Source organism: Geospiza fortis, unplaced genomic scaffold (genome assembly GCF_000277835.1).
Source record: "Geospiza fortis unplaced genomic scaffold, GeoFor_1.0 scaffold206, whole genome shotgun sequence".
Classification (NCBI taxonomy): Eukaryota; Metazoa; Chordata; class Aves; order Passeriformes; family Thraupidae; genus Geospiza; species Geospiza fortis.
Window position 1 is genome coordinate 2,960,871 of NW_005054311.1, and position 14,969 is coordinate 2,975,839.

Genomic DNA, 14,969 nt, shown 5'->3' on the forward strand with positions numbered 1-14,969 from the left:
AGCAACATGATGAAGCTTCGCATTACTTGGAAAAATAAAAGCTAAAAAAAAATCCAATCCAAAGCAATTAAACCATAAATACAGAACAAGCATGAAAGCCTTAGATGATTAAGCCTTACAGATTATGGTATAAAAATACCTCCAAACTGAGATACAAAGAATAAAAGACTTGTTGCAGCATGGCCTTCCTTAGAACAGGAATAAAGGTTAATATCCATATTGAAAGTAGGTGCATGTGTGTAGATACACATACAACTTCCAAAGCAGTAGCTGCAAGTTTTCAAACCACTTCTCTTAAGGAAAGGCAGCAATATCATTATAATAGAGACTCTTCACAGCAAGGTTAAAATCAAACAATAATTTTATTAAAGATTTGGCTTTCTTAGATTTGTTTCCAGTGGGTATGACACCTATGATATTTTCAAGCACAGCAAAATTACTTATCTGCCATGTAAGTAACCAATAGGTCTAGCAAAGTATTCTAAGAATGATATTAAAAATTGAACTACTAAGGCTTAAATCATTCTAGTTATCATCTTTGGTTTTGCAGAAAAAAAAACCTATAGGCAGAGATTCTTCATAGAAATTTAGTTCATATAAGCAAAAAACATAGGCATTTTGAAGTTATACCTCAAACAGACATAACACATATTGCCAGCCCATAATTTACCAGAACCAGTACAGAACTGAGCAAAGAGAAAACATCCTTCCACAGTAAAATATAATGATACCTCTTCTCCATTTAATAGCCCTTAATGCCAGAATTCACCCACAAATAAGCCTTCAGGGTAGACCACATACAGTATGACTCCTCTATGTGTTTATTTAGAGCGTAGTTCAAAGCATTTTAGTTTCAATGAAGGTAGGTACAAGGAAGAAAGCCTCATTCTAGAAACAAAAACCAGACCACTACTAATGGTGAATACTCCTTCCTCTTCTAACCAGCAGAGAATTGGAATCTGGCTTTTTATTTCACTTTTAAAAGCCATAAGTAAATAAACTAGATTTGTTCCTAGGAATGTCTAGGAATCAGGTACCTCCCTATCTACAGTAGTCATTGTCCCTATACCATTACAAGAGGTTAGATGTTTAATTAGTGCATAAAATTAAGTAATTAAGTGATTTGCAAGCCTTCCCTGCACTTCATTTAGCTTTTCATTATAACACAACCCTGGTAAATTCATATTGCAAACTGTTTTCATGGGAAATCCAGCTATTTTAAACTGGATTCAGCAAGACCAGACATGAATGTCAAAGACAGACCAGAAGAGATGGATGGGAGAGGAAATATGCCTTTCAGTTCTAGCATTATACTGTACCCTGACTGACATGCCACTGAGATCCCACTAAACCAATATCATACTGAAGGTAATGCCAGCAGTGTGAGCAGCTGCAGTATCTGGTGCAGAAAAGCCATGCACCACAGTAAGCCACCCATCCTTATTTCAGTTCTGCTGCCTGGGACCTATGTGCACTCATGCAGCTGCACTGGGAACATTATTTCTGTTGGGGACCATCCTACAGTGGCAAAATAAAAATACTAAGTGATCAAATTATCCTTAAGAAAAAAGGGAACATTCACACCAAACATTTGTTCTGTATATACATATATATTCATTCCAATACAAGATTTAGAGACAAAGATTTCATTTCAACTTTTCTGAGACTCTTCTTTCTTCCTGTCCTCCCCTTTTGAAAAAGGTGTGCTTTACGTGTAAAGGTTTACCAAAAAGATTTTTACCCAAAGAGTTGTAAAACATGCACAGCTTCAGCCATCCCAACAGTTCTTGCTGTTAAGACTGAAGAAGCAGAACAGGCTGCCATCACAGGGTAACAGAGATTATTCGACCAAAATAACCATACTCTTTACATAGTAATAGCCTTTACATGGGGGACTGGGGGTTAGAAGGATTATCCCAGCCTTTCAGCAACATGTTCAGCAGCAAAGACTGCTTATCTAAAAACTTAATCTTGAAATCAGATAACCCAAAGGTAAGTAAATTCTAGAAGAGCTTATTGGTGGAAAAACAATACTGACCATCAATTTCAGTGTTGTTCAGATCTTGTGTTTTTAACATCCTTTATTCCAACATCTGAGGTAAATATTTTGGTCACATTTGCAAAGGATCAAACAAGATTGTATGAATAACTCCTCAAACTTCCAGGGTATAAATCTGGTAATGCCATCTTCACAAACGCTCTTCTGCATACATACAATAAAACCATGCAGGTTAGGTATTGTAGTATTCAATGTGTCATTTCAAAGAGAAAGAAGCATTATTGCTAGACCTGAGACGCAGGACTAGCACAACTAAAGAGATGGTATCTACTCCACACAGAATGAATGAGAGCAGAAAAACTAGTGGGAAGAAAAAGCAAGAGACCTGCTCCCTACACTGCTAAAATACTGTGAAATACAGTGAGAACAAGACACACCTATAATGCTTTCACATTTTTTGCAGTTTTTACTGCTCATGTCAGAGATTTTTATGATGTTCATTTTTAAAAACCATTTCTAAAATAACACCTTCAGCCAGTGTGTTGAGGACAGTAAACAGCATGCTGCTTCACTTCCTGCATGATGCCAATCAAAGCATTCAGGAACTCTATGGTTTCCTCTATTGCCTGCCTCAGTTTTAAGCAGACCACAGAACAAAAGAAAATCATCTCACCAAAAAATGCAAGGGCTGCCATTACTTTATTTTCCAAATAATACCTCTGGGATGTAACTAACAACATTGCATGAATTCAAAATAAAAATTGCAGAATGAAAGCCAAAGTTCACCTTCCCCAGCTTGGTAGTGCCTTACACTAACAACACTGAAGAGTGGAAGCGGACACCGAGTCAAAGTGAAAGCTGAGCACTGCAGTGCCCAGCTGTCAACATTTCCCATAAATATATGAGTTTATATAGAATAAGTAATTTAAGCCTTCAAATTTTCAAAAACAAGTAAATAAGCATTCACCACTGAAATTTATAAAGACAAGCAACTAAAATATTCTGAAATCTGAGTTACCAAATTAATCATCACACCAAAACTGAAATACAAAAAATACCTCATTCTATTGGCAATGAGCCGTGTGTCATGAAACTTTTGTATGACACATAACATGAAACAAGAACCATCATGTCAATTCTCCTGCCAAGTAAAGCTGTTATATTTAAGCAGAATTATAATCATCTGCATGACAGATTCAGGATGAGATGCAGAAAAATAACCAAAGCTTTAAGGATTAAAACATATTTCCAAAACATGCTTTTAGAGGGAAATTCTACTTTTTACTATATCCATAGTATGATACTAATCAAACAATCAAACAGTCGAGAAACTATCTATTCTACTTCTGGTGTTAAAAATACCCTAAAGTAAAACTGGGATTATTCACACAAATCTCACACTATCCACTATGCTTGCAGGTTAATATAAATCTCTACCCCCTATAGGGTAACATAAACAAACACATATAATTTTCACTTTTGAGAATGTTGCTGAGAGTGTCAGAAAAGCATCAAGTCCCCATATAATGTTCCCTATGTGAGACATGCTCTTTTCTGATAGCAATTTTGAACTGTTGTCCTCCACCTATGAGTTAAAAAACTATCTATACTGAAACATTTAATTTGCCAATACATTGTGATGATGGCCTACAAAAAAAAAAAAAAAAAAAAAAAAAAAAAAAAAAAAAAAATCACAAACTGCAGAAAATGCCTCTTATGGTACAGGCATATTAAAAAAAAACCCAAACACCAGCTTTAAATAAAAGAGACTTTTACAAATTTTCTCTCCCATTAACACAGTACGTTTGCATGTCAAAGCTACAGTTATCAAAGACTTCAGTCTTTCCAACAGGACTCATGCCATTGTACCTCACAAAGCAAAAGAAATTTAAGGTGTTTCTTAAGGAGCAGGTAAACAGCAGATTGTAGGCAGAACAGAGTATAGACTCAACATAAAGCTGTGAATCTAAATGTTCACATACTATTTCTGATGCTGACATTTTGTGAACAAGTCGCTTTCCTCCGCCTCAAATTGAACATGGACCAGGACAGAAACAATTGCCAAAGCATATTTTGAAAACTTTGAAAAAGCAGGGGTATAGGTAGCTGGACTCTGGATACACTTAAGAACTTGTTCTTCTACAGAAGGACTGAATGGCCCTTAAATCTGTCAGTTCAGAAAGATGCTGCTGGCAGTGGTGACTGTCATTTTTTGCCAAGAGGGAAAGAAGGAAAGAAAACACCCTAATCATGGATGTGAGAGTATTAATGAATACTAATGCCACGGAAATCCAACTCAGCTTTTAAAGAAAACAGAAATTCCACACAAAATTCAGTGCTGGATTAAGAAATAGCCCGAAATTGAGAAATAGTCTGAAATTACAGATGGCTGAAGTTTCCTTCATGCATGGGCACAGTTGAGTAGCGGATCAAGACATGCCACCATTACCCAGTGTTTTCCACTGTGGGCAATACTCAATCTACTTTTTAACACAACAGAGGACTGTGTACCATTCAAGCTTGGGAAGAAAAAGTCTTATCACTGGCAACAAAAAAACCCAGTTCATACGTTTTGCAAGAAAACATTTCGGACCTCAGAAGAAAACCTATCTTGTAAACTGTGTATATGAACAAAAAACTCTTGAGAACTACTATGAATTATCTTTCTGAACCCAGATACTTCTTTTAGAACTTAAAGCTTAAAACTTCATAGAACTGTTTTCTATACATTCCTATTTCATATATTTTATAATACACATTCTGCTGCAAGCTTTTGAAATATATTCCATTAAGCATGACAGAAGACTTCTGTTATAAAACCTATGGTTTCAAAAGGTCCCCAAAGGGATTTGGAACACAGCACAGGCAATCAGCAGTTAACCACAAAATACTATTGAAAAAGATTAAATGGTAGAATAATCAAATGACAGCAATTCTTCCTTTAAAAGAAAAAAGAAGGACACAATAGCAATCTGGATATTGAAAGTTATGTTATGAAGGGGAACTTCAAGTTGTATGAAGAGAAAAAAGTATTTCTTTTAAAGACTATAATTCTATAATGCAATTTATACTCCAGCACTGTTCAAAATGATGAGTTCAGGAGATCCTCAAGTCTCACAAAACTAGTTGAAGGAATTACACAAAGTTCTACCTCATTATTATTAGGAAAGAATTTGAAAATGTGCTGCAGAAATCTTGCATCTTAGAATCAAAACCTAAACAACATGATAAAATTAAAACACCTCCTGATATTTTGATCATAACGTCTTGTTTTTACATATTCAGATAAACAAAACTGAAGTTGTTCATGTAAGCGTTTACTTGCCCTGCGAGGGGCCTAAGGGAGATGAACACCTCCAGAAAATGTACGACTTTTTATATGGGCATGTAGTGATAGGAAAAGGGGTAATGACTTAGGCTAAAAGAGGAGAAATTCAGTTTAGATATTAGGCAGAACATCTTCACTATGAGGATGGTGAGGCACTAGGATGGGTTGCCCACAGAAGCTGGTGGGATGCCCCACCCCTGGAAGTGTTCAAGACCAGGCAGCATAGAGCTTTGAGTAACATGTTTTAGTGGAAGGTATTCCTGCTCATGGTAGGGGCCTGGAACTAGGTGATCTTTAGGGCCCCTCCCAACCCAAACCAACCCATCCCATTATATTTGACTTGTAAGTCAGGAAGAAAAAGCAAACACACACTGTGGAAAGCCAGTCTAGGAACATCTGCATTTTGTAAACAATTGCCAGAGATGAACAGCTTACTGCCATTCTTTCCTCTCTTCATCTCATCTTCCTCCCGCATTTATGACTAACAGAAAAATTTGTCTTTTAAGCTTACCAAAACGCACCTCTTTCTTCCCTTTTCAGGTTGTTTCACAAACTTCAAAACATCTAGTATCACAAGAATTTGCTATCAATAAGATCAAACTGTTCTCCAGGACCTGCAATAGCACTGACTGCAGCTCTGTAGCTTTTGCACAAGTCCTCCTCCTTCTGCACAAAGAGAATAGGCAAAGAAAAAAAAGCAACACTGCCATCCAAACTGGATAGACATTTTTCCAATTCCTGCATGTGCTTGGACATCCTTACTTCAAAAGAAGAAAGTAATTCCTCCACACAGTGAAGAAAAAATTAAGTAAACATACTACAGAACACGTCCTAGCTTGCAAACAATTTGTGCTTTCTCGTTTTCCATAAGTATTTAAACAGTGTATGTTTCAAACCAGCAAAATCTAAACATTTACATCTTTACATCCCTGTTAGACAATTTTTGACCACCCTACAAGATTAACACATACCTGGTGACCATGGTGCACCACACTAGAATGAGACTGGTCCAAAAAGCCTTCACCTCAAATAGATGCTCCTGCATCTTCCCTCCACTGCAAACCCAGTGTCATTTTTGGTCATTTTCTTCCTTTCAACATGTTAATTAACTTAAGCCCCCAAAGAGACAAAAAGCAACTTCCCAGTCAGGATTCAACACAGCTTTGGTGCCAAGTTCAGGCTGGACAGCCATGTCCCTGGCAGCACAGATACCTCCCTAGACCAGGGAAGGCAGAGCATTCCTCCACCATCACAGGCTGGGGTGAGTATATTGGGTCAGCTTTTAGACAAATACCTGCTAAACCTTCTGACAGGGGGCCACCAAAGTAGAGTGAGCATGAGCCATGCAATCCAAACTGGAGTTTGGGGGAGTAAAATTGAATGGATTAGAGTGAGATTTTGTAAAGGAGTCTGGTAAAGAACTGCTCACTCTTGGGTGAAGTACTACTTTGGTTTTGTTGGGAAACAGGGAGGGGAGGTTGTTTTAGGTTTTTTGGTGTTTTGTTGTTTCTTCTCCAATTCTCCTACTGACATATAACACTGGCACAAGTAATTCAGCCCACCTAGGTCCTTTTTGTTGATTTTTAACACAGCCGTCCAGCACATGGTCATTTATAATAAAGCCTCCTGTTGCCATCTGAAGTAATGCAAAGTCTCTTCAACCTTGTTAAAACTCCCATGCAGAGCCAAGATCACATAATTTAGAGAATTAAACCATCTCATTTTTGAGAATGCATCCCTATGTATCAACTGCTGCTATTTTTCAGAGTTTATAATTCAGAGGCTAGTTTGGTTTTTAAGCTTCAAATCATTCAGTGCACAAGACAATGCCAAGCATTTTCAAACAAACACACCAAATTTTGCCAAGTAGATCTGACATGCCCCAAGCCTTTCTATTTCAGTTTTTGTATTCCTGGCTGGCAGGTAGAATATTTATCTACTTCCCACAAAGCAATCTTAGCATGCTGTGGCAACCGATTACAGAGGAATGCAGGCACTAGGCCAGCATTGCTGGTTTATACTGAAACAGGAGCAAAAAAAGGAGAGCTCCGCTTACAGTCCTGAGATCCGGTATCTCTCCCAGTTTCCTCACTGCTCAGCACTTCTACAATGCAGAGGTAATGGGCAATGCCTCCCCACAGGCAAATTCCTCAAAACCTAATGTTGAAGGGCTGGGAGAAGTAGAGGGGTTTGGCTGCAGCATCTCATCAGGTTAGAGCCATGATCACAGAACAGCTAGAATGAGAAACAGGACAGAAGTCCACAACTTCTTGGTTTTTTGCCTTTGTGTTTCTTTCATGACCCTGCAATACACCAGACGTGCATTTTTAAGGAAAGGCATCAAAACAAGGACTACTTGAAAACACAGTACTGTATTTCTAGTTTTGCTTAAGACTAGTCAATTGACCAGAAATGAGCAGTACAGCAAATCAATGACAACCCAGCCTTTTTTCCTGGAAATAGCTGATCATCATGAAAGCTTTAAAGGAGAAATTAATTTGAAATGGGTTCTTCAATGTCATCAAGCTTATTTTACCTTAGCAACTGAATAAAACAGATTAGCAACTTGATTTTGAAAGCTATTAGCTAAACCTTTACATAGATCTCTAATATTTAAGCTTATGCTGTAATCAGTAACAAAGGTAATGACCCTTACTCCAGACTGCCTACCCTAAATTACACCTAAATAAAAATACTCAGCTTAGTTTATTTAATCTTAATTGCTTTCCTAGTGCAAAATGTACCTTGTCATGACCAAGTAAGTGGTCTGCTTGCCCACGAGAGCTTTCTGACTGTGACATCAATATTTACTCATGCTGAATGCTCTCAACTGCTACATGATCTTTGGAATTAAAGTACAAATTCTGACCTACACCACATACACTTTCCTACTATTAATAAAATCTAGTATTTCATCCAAGCAAGTTTGTCCCTTGCAAAAATGGGGTGGGGATTCAGCTTCAGCATGCACTGCAAATTAACTGCTAGATCTAGCCAAAACTTGCAAGGTATGTAACCTTCAACCGGGTTAAATTCATGCAGCAGCATAGAGTCCCCCTCTTGAAGCAGTATGACAAGAACATAAATTCTTTCAAAGTAAAGGCAATTTGCGAGATTAGAAAGAATAATTGGTAGGACAGTTTTGCTAGGGACTGAATGCAATGACAAGCTGGCTGCCTACCCTGAACCAGCAAACACAAAGCAGCCAAAGTGAATCGCAGCAGCATGTTAGGAAAGGAGGTCTAAGAGATCTTCATAGCAGAGCTCTGGCTGGGAAGCACTTCAAAACCTTGAGGAAAAATCAAAAAGGGAATGCCTCCTGGTTTATTTTTTATCACATTCATAAAGAAAGAGCTCCCCTTTCTATAAATTTCAAAAGCATTATATCAGATGATGTTCAAATGTGAAAATAAATCAGGACTGATAAGACTAATTAAATCAGGAACTAGTGCAGGCTCTGAAGAATATAGGGGGTTTTAAGCAGAATAAGCAGAAGGTCAGACATAAAAACAAGTGCTGGATGAATAAAAGCATAATGGGATAGAACAAAGCAAATGGTAACACGGGTATAACAACCATGCAGAGGCTGGAAGAAGAAGAAATTAGATAAGATAGTAAAGGGGAATTACCTGGCATCTTTAAAAAAATGAATGAAGTTTGCTCCTGAAGAACTAGATCAGTGCCAGGCAAAAAACAACAACAACAACAACAAAAAGTGTTAAGGATTTGTACAAATTCCTACTAACACCCTTTACAAAAAAAAAAAAAAAGAAAAAAATAAAAAAAAGGGAGAGAGGTTAAACTATTGAGGTTGCTTGGATTTTAAAATGCCCACTGAAGTTTCAGTATCTTTTGTGGGATTCCCTTCATAAATGTTAGATAGCATGATTTCATGCTGAGTCTGAAGTGCTTCCTTGAAAGCACCTCTTTTTAGTCCCAGCCAGTCTCAAGAAGTATTATCTGCACAGTTGGGTGAGAAGTCAGATCCATCTCATTCAACTATCTTACACTCTCTTACTACTGAATTTGTCACCTTTTCTCCAACGTGACTCAAATTATTTGTGTACAGACAGCTAACAGTGACCACATACACCCCTTAACTTCTGTGACAAACATGCACTACTACACTTAAACACAGGTCTTAACATCTTGTTTTACAGATAAGGTTTTATCTGCCACAAATATTTTGCCATCATTCAGGTTTAATGCTTCAAGACCAACTCCTCAGGTCCACCTTATTAATATCTCCAGAAGGAGAGGGAAATGAAAACCTCAGAAGAACAAGGATCACAACTCTTTCTGGTGGTATTACTAAAAACATCATCACAGACCATACTAATTACTTGCTTCTACCTCAAGCTTTCAGTATGCAACAGTTTGGCAAACTGTCACTTTCTTATGTCTAAGAACCTTTTACTTAATGACCAATATTAAGTCATGAAGGGAAAAACTGGCAACATTATCAAAGATGTACAAAATTAGACAAGCACTGTAGCGCACTAAGCTTGTAAAAAAGAAATGTGCATTCTTACTCATGTAGATGGAATTAAAGGAACCATACTATAATTTGCTTCAGAAAAAACCCCAAAACTGTTTTGATCAATTAATCAAACACTTGGAGAGCAAAAAGAGCAGAATATCAATGTAGCTGAAGTACAATTAAATCCTTAGGAGGCCGTAGAACTTTTCCCCTAAATTTAGAAGTTCGGCTACTACAAAGTGTTATCAAACCTACAAAATTCAGTAATACAACTGCCATTACAAATGCAGTAAAGAAAGGATCAAAAAATTCAAAAATGCTGATTTAGATGGCTACTTTCCTCTGGTTTTCAGCCGTGTAAACCTCCAAAAGAGGCTTGAAAACTGAGCTTGGAAGAGGAGCCTGGCTGTGCTGGGCCCACTGCCACCCCCAAAAGCGTGGCTGCAGGTCCCCAGCCCAGCACACCCTGTGCCGCGGTGACATCGTCAAGCCGCCCCACGCTGGGAACATGGAGGTCCGAGCTACTCATTAACCAGGGCCGGGCAGGAGGCTCCCAAAGCCCGCCCGGAGATGGGGCTGTTCCCAGAGCTAACGCCGCGCCTGCTCTCGCCCGGAACAAACTCCAGGGAAAGCCCCTGCCCCGGCACAGTGGGCTCATGCTGACAGCAGGCATTCAAAGTCACCAACTCCTCTGTTCTAGGACTAATCCGTTTGAAGATCTGTCCCCCCTTTCCTGCCCTGTCACCTAAATTATAATATTTTTAATTGTGCAAACAGTAGTTAATTATAAATCTAGCTATCCAGAGAAAGGTGACAGCATACCAGAGCCTGGAGCAGCACTATTCAAACATGGTCTGTGATGGCTGCAATTATTCTAAGGAGTCATGGAAGAATAAGAAACTTCTACATCAAACATCTCTTCTGGAAAGCAAGCACAATGCAAACACCTTTCTGCCCACTTCAAGAGCAGGTCCTAAAGTGGTTAGGTGGCAGGAAAACAAAAAAAGTAGAGCTGATCTAAATACAAAGAAAATAAAGATATCAAATAATTTAAACAAACAACAAAGAAAATAATAAATCACTAGCAACAGCAGGTAAAAAAAAAATACAAAGTTTTCATTCTGAGAAATGCTGACCTTGTAACTGTTTTTCTCCCTGCTTGAAATAATTTTACTAGCTAATGAAAAGAAATAGAAAATTTAAAAAAGAACCTGATGAGTTCATTATAAAACAGGCTTGTAAAGTATATCTGTATATATATGTACTCCTCTTCTATTGCAAAGTTAAGCACTGGAAACAGCATTTATAACTTGCTAAACATACTCAAGCCAAATCATAACTAATCCAAGTAGTCCCTGCACCTAATTTTACATGCAAATCAGTCACAGGTTAACATAAAAGGTTTTGAATATTTAAGTATACTTTCCCATGAAGTAGCTTACAGTATTTTATTATCTTCAGTAAGAGATCCTTAAGTTCCATTCTGAAAACCAGGCCTAAATTTTTAGGTCTTCTGTACAAATTTTACATAGTATATGCACAGAAATCACTACAGATCTCAGAATTATTTCCTGAACCAGTAGACAGCAGAATTACCTTGGCAAAATTTGAAAGGCTAATTTGAAATGTCATACAGGGAATGTCAATATATTACATTGACTTTGTAACAATTTCTACAATGAATGGCTGGGACAAAACCAAAAAGACTTATACCAAAAAGGCCAACCACTACAGCTGGCCAATTTGGAAAACAGACAGACAAATTGAAAAGAAAATCCACCAACAAAAATGCCCAGAAACCAACTACAAACAGGATATGTTACTTCAAAGTGTTTTGAAACAAATATAGCTCCACCATTTATAAGCTTGTCTTAACGTGTTCAATTTGTTCTGCAATAAACATATCAGTATATATGTGTGTGTGTATATATATATATATATATATACATAGACAACATGCCATCAGCCATAAAACCTTCATTCAGGTATTCATCATTTACATATAACCAATAATAAAGGAGGGTGGAAAGTATTTGCTACTAATAGTCAAATGGTTTCTGATTAGGTTTGAAACTAGGTTGTTAAACACTACTCAAGCAGCATGGTGTGCATCAAGCAAACTCCTTACAGGATGCACCCTCACTAAGAGCTCTTTCTGCTCTCATATAAGTAAAAATAACTGAGTATCAGCATTATAACTATGTCTCTAATATAGAATAACAATGTAAATTCTTTTAGTAAGTTTATCATTGTATACTGGCAACGGTATTGCATTGGCAGACTGATTTTTCACATTTTCAACAGAAAAAAATATCCTTTATTTTAACAAGATTAATGTAATTTCCATTATACTACCACAAATAATTTAGAAAAACATGGCTATATATGACCTAGATCACAGAATCATAGAAAAATCTAGGTTGAAAGGGACCTCTGGAGATCATCTGATCTAACTGCTCTTGAAAGTAGGGCTTTAAAATAGATTTTCCAAGGTCCCATCAGGTCAAACCTTGAATACTTCCAGCAAGGAAGACTTCAATACTTCTCTACATAATCTATTCCCAGAGTTATATAGTTCTCAAAGCAAATATCATTTTTTCCCCCTTATATATAGGCGTCTAATTAAAAACAAACCAACACCAAAAATGAAAAAACAGTAAACATAAGCACCCTGCAAATAAGGCAGAATAATAGAATTTAATGTCTGCAGAATCTTTATTTCAAGTAACTGTAGGTTTATAATAGATGTAATTGGTCAAGTCCTATATTTATTATTAAATAACTTGGTAATATATCAGTGAGCCCTTTTGGTGAGTACCTCTGGCACCATCCACTATCCTAAGAGAGTCACACAGGCATTCCCAGATGCCTCTGAGCATGCACCTACTACTACTCTCATCTCTTAGGGCTCCAAGCTGCCAATTCTCCAAGCCTGAGCCCTTCCCCTCTTCTCCCAGATCCCAAGCCTTTGTGAGTCCCACACATTCCTCCATACTGCCAGTCCTGCCCAGCCATCAGACAGAGGATGCAGAGAGCACCAGTGTAGGTAGTGAGTGAAGTCAAGCAGTTGCTCACTCTCTGCCCTGTGGGCAGAGCAATACAGACATCTGCAGAGCCTTTCACAGCCCTAGGGGAGGCAGCAGCCTCTTGATGTAGCTCACAGCTTGAGGTCTGTAAGTCATTATACATATAAAATGTGTTGAAACCAAGAGGATCAAGCATTACAGGTGCAGGGATGGACAACTAGCACGCTTTTTAAACAGCAAAACTCAGGAGTGGAATGTTTATTTGACCCAACGTTGCTTGAGGTCACCTGACAGCACATCAGAGTTAAGTATATGAAGAAACACAAACCTGTATCTCATTTACTTGTCACACATCAACTGCCAAAAGGAATCCCTATGAATGGAAAAGGACATTAATAAAGCCAGGCTCTTCATGCTGTCTAACCTTATCTGCTGGCAAGAGGCACCTTTGCTGATTGCCTTGAAGTTGCCTCTAATCAATCCAGTAAAACAGGCTTTTTTATTACCCATGTTAAAAGTTCAACTTTGCCTTATAACATGCAGATGGTTGTAAAGCCAGTTTTTCTCCACACTGCCAGAAAAGAAAAGCAAACGTGCTTCAAGGAATGCTGTGAACAGTCTCCAAGCAAGAGAGGCCATTTCACAGCTCTGGGTGCTGGTACGTGGCAGCTGAGGACCACTGATAGACACAGGACTCCTGCAGTGCTGTGACCATGCACACAACTGAGGTGACACCTACAGCAACACTTTCTTCAGAGCTTCTACAACATTAGGCCTCCTGTCTACTTTTGTAAAAAAAGTTGTAAGAATAAGCATAGTACCTTGACATTAGAAATAATTTTACTTAATTAAATAAACTAAGCCTTCTAGTCTCTAAAGGGGGACTGCAAAAGAGAGGGAATCTTTTACATGAACACAGTGACAGGACAAGGGCAAATGCCTTCAAACTAGGAGAGAGTAGATTCACATTAGGTAATAGGATGTAATAAAATTTGTTCCTGTGGGGGTGGTGAGGCAGTGGATGCCTCATCTATAGAAGTGTTCAAGACCTGGTTGGATGGAGATTTCAGCAACCTGTTCCAGTGGAAGGTGTCTCTACACACAACACAGAGGTTGGAACTTGATGATCTTTAAGATCTCTTCCAACCCAAACAATTTGATGATTCTATGATGATAAGCAGTGGAGGAGACAGACCATGTTTGATGGTTACATTATGAATCTGTTCATAAATGTCTGGGGGACAGAAGGCAGAGGGACAAACATAGGCCAAAAAAATCTACTTTTGCCTTTGGCAAATGAGGTGATAATAAAGATGCAGCGCTGGACATTTGGGAGACTAAGCAACATGAAGATTTATTTCCTTCATACCCAGCTAACACAGCTTCTAATTGTCTTTGGCACCTTACTTTGACACCGAAAAGAGAAATTTTAAGCCAGTTTTTTTTTTTTATACTGGGAAAGATTTACTTCCTGGGTAATCAGCAAAAAAAAAAAAAAAAGCAAAACTAAATAAGGACGACCATAGTACACAACACGACACTACTCCAAGTCAGTCCAACGTAGCACACACTGGTTAACAAGTAACTGAGGTTGTAACTGACAGTAGTAACAAAATCACTTGCTCCTGAGAGTGCTCACTTGGTGACGGCGCTAACTTTAGACACAATATTACAGAGTCTAAAGGCTTGGTTTTAAGACCATATTAATTAATCTCTGAAAATTCTATTTTCAGAGCATATTATCTTTCAAAACTTCTTTTAATAAAGAGTTAGAGTCCTCCTTTATAAGCCAAAGAAAATAGGTAACACATCATGAGAAAGGTGGGTTTCCTGTATAAAACAATAACAACTCCTCTGCAATCCTTTTGCTCCAAGAAGATGGAGGGTTGCTTTGAAGAAACTTTTTTTATATTGTGTTTTCGGAATCAAGAAGTCAATGCAAATAAGAAGAAATTATTTCAGTGATCCATTACCTTCACCAGAATCATACAATCATTTAGGCTGGAAAAGACCTCTAGGATCATCAAGTCCAGCTATTAGTCTAGCACTGACACCACTCATCCACTTCCCTAAGTGCCACATCTACATGCCTTTTAAATATCCCCAGGGATGGTGACTCCACCACTTCCCTGGACA